This window comes from Apostichopus japonicus, chromosome 11 (genome assembly GCF_037975245.1).
Source record: "Apostichopus japonicus isolate 1M-3 chromosome 11, ASM3797524v1, whole genome shotgun sequence".
Taxonomy (NCBI): Eukaryota; Metazoa; Echinodermata; class Holothuroidea; order Aspidochirotida; family Stichopodidae; genus Apostichopus; species Apostichopus japonicus.
Genome location: NC_092571.1, coordinates 16980913 through 16987692, shown reverse-complemented (window position 1 = coordinate 16987692; position 6780 = coordinate 16980913). Strand labels below are relative to the sequence as shown.

At 34.7% G+C, this 6780-nt stretch overlaps 1 long non-coding RNA gene across 1 annotated transcript; it reads left to right on the top strand.

Moving 5' to 3' along the window:
• Window positions 1-1153: 1153 nt before the first annotated feature.
• Window positions 1154-5576, top strand: LOC139975880 (uncharacterized). The gene is made up of 2 exons (XR_011795941.1): window positions 1154-1447; window positions 3545-5576. It is a non-coding gene; the product is annotated as an uncharacterized lncRNA (long non-coding RNA).
• The last annotated feature ends 1204 nt before the right edge of the window (window positions 5577-6780 follow it).

Sequence of the window (6780 nt, the reverse complement as noted above, 5' to 3'; positions counted from 1 at the left end):
AAGATGCATCTGTTGTATATATGTATGTTTGTATTTTAGACTCCTCCTGCAAGCAGGAACTCGCGAAGAAGCCATCATTGGCTTATCAAAGCCGCAAGCTGACCGAAGTCAGTCTCTTAGATACGTCCATGATTATGAATGGTCAATTGTCAACAACTCTTTAACTGGACGACATACCTTAATCTTGGAGTGAATCGAACTCGGGACCTTAATGATTGAAAGGCACCGTTATTGTTTAGTGATAATGCTACCGTTATATAAACCGTTCTGTATACAAAATCTGTTATACACGATACAACTGATTCATTTATGTAGCGCTTCATCTCGATTCCAAATTGGTTATTCCTCCCTCCCCCTTTAACTTTGCTGACGGTCACAATTATAGCAATGACCTAGGCCTTGCTTTTATAAGTTGACCAACGGGAGAAGATTTATGATTGTTTTAATGTGTTTGGAAAGTTCCGACGGATCCATTCGCTGACGAGGCTATTCTCAAGTAACTTTATTGAGTGCATGAGTCTCCTTATCACCTTGACATACCTCGTTGGTCACCTCCTAAAGATTAAACCACTGACCACAAATATGGTAGAAAGCTTTGTAGGAACAGGAAACGCCCTAAGCTATAAATATACTTTCGATATCCTCGACGGGGATCTCCCGCTAGCTAGGAAATATAGGCTTAAATATGTTTTATTTATGGAACGGTATTATAACTATTATTAGGGGTACATGTGTTCACTGACTGACGAGTTTATTCGGTTAAAAAAAATTATGAAAAAAAAGAACAAAATTGTTTATTTTTACTAGAACGGGATTTGTAGCATTGACCTCAAGATGACATACTACCAAACGGAGATATTCTATGGGCGGCCATTACTTGATGGAGTAAACTCATTTTTGATGCAGTTTATTTATTTTTTTCATGAACTTAACAAAAATTTAATGAAGATTTTTTTTTGGACGGAGTAAATATATTAGTAAAGGAGAAAATTAAATTTTGGTGTAATTTATTTTTATATTTTGTTTTTGCGGTAATGGCCGCCCATACTATTCTGCCCTATAGTTAGTGGCGATCGTTAGAAGTCAGTCACACTCTAAAAAACAAAGAGTGAACATTCACTCCAAAGTCCAAAGGAGCGGAAATTCACTCCATTAGACGAAGCCGAAGTACTTAATATTCACTCCAGTTACAAAGGAGTGACCCATTTAGCCAATCAAATGCAGTGACCCATTTAGCCAATCAAATGCTAAGGACGCTCACTCTTTCTTGGAGTGAAAGATCAACCAATCAGTATGCGTCTTTTTTCGAATTTAGAAATATTTGTGTTTACGCCATTTTTAATTCCTTTGCCTTCCCTTGTTCTTGTAGTTGCGTCTTAAAACATGTCAGTTTCGCAGTGGCTTGAAGAAAGGGGATTCGGATGTGATGGTATTCAGTTGTTTGGAGGTAAGTTTATCAAGAAAATGTTGAAAGAACGTGAAATTGTATAGAATTTACAAGATCGTCATGGCCGCAGGTCGTCTTTGCCTATACAGTCGATTGGCTACAGGCTCTTTAACGTTACGCTTAACAGTGCACTTTAGCGGAAACATTTAACATTAGGCTTGACACTATGCACATTAGCACGTAGGCCTAGGCTAGTTGTTGGAGGTAAGGACTATGCCTAGTGTTAGGCCTATGAGTAATGGGCCAGAAGTTAATGCAGCTAAGGTCCAGGAATTGTGTTTCTCTTCATAACGTTTTTCTGATGTTTTGTTATTTCACGTATCAAGATGTAACGTCACAAACTGAAAAAATTACCACTCACCAGGTTGTTTTTGAATACATATTTATTCACAGGTGGGAAATTCGGAATAAGGGGAAATTTTCTGAAAGTAAATGACAAAACAGTAATGGAAACAATCAACTTCGGTCGATAAACAATTGCAATAATCAATCATAACTATCATGAATAGCAATAGCAATATCAGATATGGTATATATCACTGCAAATAAAGATCAATATATCAATTCAATTTCAATATGCAGGAGAACAATACTATACGGCTTTAATATTTAGCATTCACAGTTTAGTTTAGTTTAGTAGAAAAAAAGGATCAGGAGGGACACTTAAGTCCCCATCAAGGACCCTATAGAGAGAGAAAAAAAACTGAAGACACAAACACTCAGACCCGATTACAATGCTTAAAGTGCTTGTCCAAAGCATTCTTAAACCCATTGACACTACTTGCAATTACAACTTTCTCAGGCAAACCATTCCACTCATTCACAACCCTATTAGAAAAAAAGATATGCCGAGTATTAATCCTACTATGTGACTTTTGGAGTTTAAGACAATGACCTCTGGTACAACTACTGTTAGCAAACATGAAAAAGTCGGTAAAGGATAAATTGTCGAAACCATACACAATCTTGAAAACCTGGATCAAGTCCCCACGTAACCTCCTAAGCTCCAGTGTGGTGAGATTCAACAGTTGTAACCGCCTATTATAAGGAACACTCTTTAAGGAACTAATCATCCTAGTAGCCCTCCTCTGGACCAGTAAAGACAGCAATGCGTAATACTGTAGAAAACCAGTCAGAGCCTTAAAAGGAATACCAATAATAAAGAACATTGCCTTTTACCAGTTACTACATCAAAGATCTACCGCTTCACAATCCACAAGGGAATGCAAATATGCATAGAATATACTGTACAATTCAAATTTGAACGGTGTTGGAAAATCCGAATGATTCGTTACAATGCAGGTATGTTAATGGTCCTCCTTTGCAGCAGAGAGAGAAACTTACGCCAAAAGATTGCATAACCTTCTAACCCCTGAAAGGGAATATCCTAAGAGAGTTACAAATGCCTACTACAACACAGTGTATGGACATAACAAATAAAACACACTCCAAAGCAAACACAATATTCAACTACTTTAAGTCGGGGTATACTATCTGTGAAGTTGAGTAACTTCTTCATTCACAGTACAGGCAGTAATGACTAATAATAAAGAAATCAGTCAGAGCCTTAAAGGAATATCAATATTAAACAACATTGCCTTTTACCAGTTAATAATACAACAAAGATGTAACCCCTTTCACTATTTAATTAACAAGGGAATACAAAATTAATATGGACAAAAATACAATTAAACTGTTAACTGTGTTAGAAAATGTGAATGATTGCTTACAACAGGTATGTTAATGGTCCTATGTAACAGAGAGTGAAACTTATGCCAAAATATTGCTTGAACTTTTAACCCCTAAAAGGGTATATCATAAGAGAGTTACAAATGCCTACACACAGTGTATGGTCACGTTAGTGCAATACAAAAAAAGGACCATTTGTTGTGTTTGGTGTTAAGTTTATTTAGCTTTCTTCATTCTGCATCAACTTCTGGATAGTTTTTAATAGACAAAATTGATGGTGATGTAAAGACGTTTTTTGTCAACTAAAGTGCACCACAGAATTATAAAAAAAACATACGTCCATTGTATCCATATAACAACACATATTTAATTGGGTAATAATGTTTTGAAATACCTTTGTCATTTCAGGTGCAGGCTGTGGGCCACCAACGTTGGCCAATTTGTTAAGGAGAAGCCCCTGAAGTGTACACAACCTTTTCTGTTGGGCCTATGTCCAGACAGGAGGCCAACCCAATTCTTTTTCATTTGTGATTCAACAAGCTCACCAGTTTGGGACTCCATCACAGTTGCAATTGACATAATTTCATTATGTATTTAATCTTCGTTTTGCCCTTCAGTTAACTATTTAATTTCTTTAAATGGCTAGTATTTAAGGTGTATGGTAAGCCCAGATAAGGTAAGTTCACAGGGTAGGTCTCTGAATGTTTCTCTGGCAAATGTGTGGTCATTTATGGATTTCAAAGATTTAAAGGTATGTAGACAGATAGCTAATATCATCACCCCCCCCCCAAATCTTAAAGAGAGGGGTTTGGACATTTTGCTATCAAATTTAATTAGTTAATTAGGATATTACTTGAAAATTACAGCTGCTATTTTGACTATTCAAAGACCATCTTACTCAGAATTTCATACGCTTCTATATGAATGGGAACTTTGACCTGTATGTATCCCTTTAAATGCCCACTTTTTTCTATTCTGTTTTAACAAGCTTGATAGTTTTAAGAAGCAAATGAAGGTATGCTTTATTCATAACTGTTATATTAATAATTAAAAGATTTAATTTAACCTTAAATGGATAATTGATTCTTTATTAATATTTATTCAATAGCATTTGATGACGTCGAAATTTAGACCACTAAGTCTTGACACACTTTCAATTTTTTATATATTTTTCATTCATCATTTTTAAATTATAAACTTTATATGGTCCCAATGCATCTGTTTCAAAACTGGACACTCTTAGACTGTTTTCATACTTCACCATTATTTTAAACTTAATAAATTTTGTTATGAGTACTCTATAATAGGAGGGTATTGTTTGCAAAACCAAATTGAATAGTAGTGATCCAACTCCCATAGTTAGAAAATATACTTACTCGTGCCTTAATATGATTTAATAATACGTATGTAACTTTTCTACATCCCTTATAAACCTCTACTAAGATTTTAAGTTTTCATTTTGTATTTTGTACGCTGTAGCCATCCCTTTGTTATTGTAATTTTCCCCCCTAACATATATGTATATACATGATTGTTTTTGTGTTTGTGTAAGTAAGCATACATGTTTATATTAACATGGGTGTATATAAATATATATGTATGTATATGCATATATATATATATATATATATGCGTGTGTGTATTTGTATTCAATTGTGTATGTATGCATATGTGTATATATAGGTATTGTGGGAGGTGGGGGTGGGGTGTGTGGGTTATACGTATTTGGTTGGTGTGTGGGTGGAAATAGGTGTTGCTGTTTTCTTGTATTGTTCTCTCTATTTACTTATGGTGGCGCTCTACTAGACAAGCCCTCAGAGTTTTTCCCTGTAGTTGATATATGTTTGTTAACTTCTCTGTGTTTATATTGTGAAGAAACAAATAAATGAAATGAAATGTACTTAGTTAATTTCCTTAATAATTTTTGCATAAATTGTTATTCTAAACCTAATAGTTTTTGCATCCCAGAGGTTTGACGGGTTTTAGATGCACTTAGGATGGACCGTTTAATTTCCATCTTTCAGAAATTTACATTGTGCTACAACATATCCGTTTCACAGTCATTGACAGTAGTATCCCAGTGTGATTGTTGTTCTTCTTATATTTTTCACAGATTTATAAAGGCACCAAAACGAGTTCGAAAATGATGAATGTTTGCATAAAGCAAATTGAAATTTTAAGATTGTCAAAAGCATTATTTGCAAAAACATGTTTGAGGTATTGCAAGCACACTCTGATATACTTGTTTCATGGAGAAAACTATAATTATTTTAATTATTAAAAAAATCGCATTCTATGAGGGGGAACATACAAGTAGGGGGAGTGAATCATTCAATGCATATTTGTGTGCTTTAGTAGTTTGTAATTTTGCTTCATTCTGTTTTTGTATCTGAAACTTGGTATCATTTTCACTTTTTAATATACATTTAATACCATAAAATGGTGACTTTGTCCTTTTTTACATGTTTTAACAGTGTCCAAATCTAGTCAATAATCTTATCATCAGTGTAGTAGCCTATTCAGTTGTCTTGATCTTAGGATGCATCCTTGTACAATAGCCATATTTCTGTGAATAGATCGGGCCTTTACATTAATCCTCAAACTCATTCTATTGAGCTCATTCCATTCCTTAAAATCAGCGGTAAAATATCATTAACTCTTTATAGAGTGAATTTCACTCTTGACACAAGAGTGGTTCTCACTCTTTCTAGAGTGAAAAAACCCCACTCTTTTAGAGTGAAAAGCTCACTCTTTTAAGGAGTGAACATTTTCACTCTTTTAAAAGAGTGAATTTCACTCATCATGGAGTGATCACTCACTACACTCTAAAAAAAGGCGAAAAATTCACTGCAAAAGAGTGAAAAGTCACTCTTTTGTTTTTAGAGTGCGCAGAAGCAACATCACCCTACATACCGTACAACCAAGGGATCGCACCCACGTTCCATTCGATACAATCTAGGAAGCAGCATTATACAATTTTCAATGTTTACCGTTAATATACCCAGTCAGTTTTCCGCTGTTTATAATTGTTAAATATATACACGGTTTATTGACTTATATAAGTTATGAATGTAAGAATTAAGCGTGAATCTTGACTAAGGATACCCCGTGAGGGTCCATGCACTAAAGTCAGAAAATATAGGGTTATCATTAAATCAAGGTCTATGTGGGGCAGGGCAAGGGAGGGTGCAAGAATGTATGTATGAGTGGAAGGGGATATAACTGTATGGATAAAATAATTATACGCGATTCGCTATACTCTACATTATGAATGTAGCATATCAGGGTAGTGCTATTTTAAGCTTTATAACTCTTAACTGTTTTTCATATCCTATTTATAGATATGTACTTTCATGTATTTATACTGGATTTTTAAGAAACTTGAAGCGGCGCCTTCTTTTATGACGTCAGACTTTGCATCTATTTTTGAAATAAGTATAAACTCTGTTTTACAAAATCAGAAAGTATTTCCCACGGTGAATTTTAGCAAAAACATTGTGGGGGAATCCCCTTTCTATAGTTTTCCCATCTGTGACTTTCCCCTTTTAAACTTTGTTGTTATGAACATTCTTCAAAGTACACACACACCTTCACAAGAAAAACAACTCCGGTTAACAATGTAATGACATCATACATACCGTATT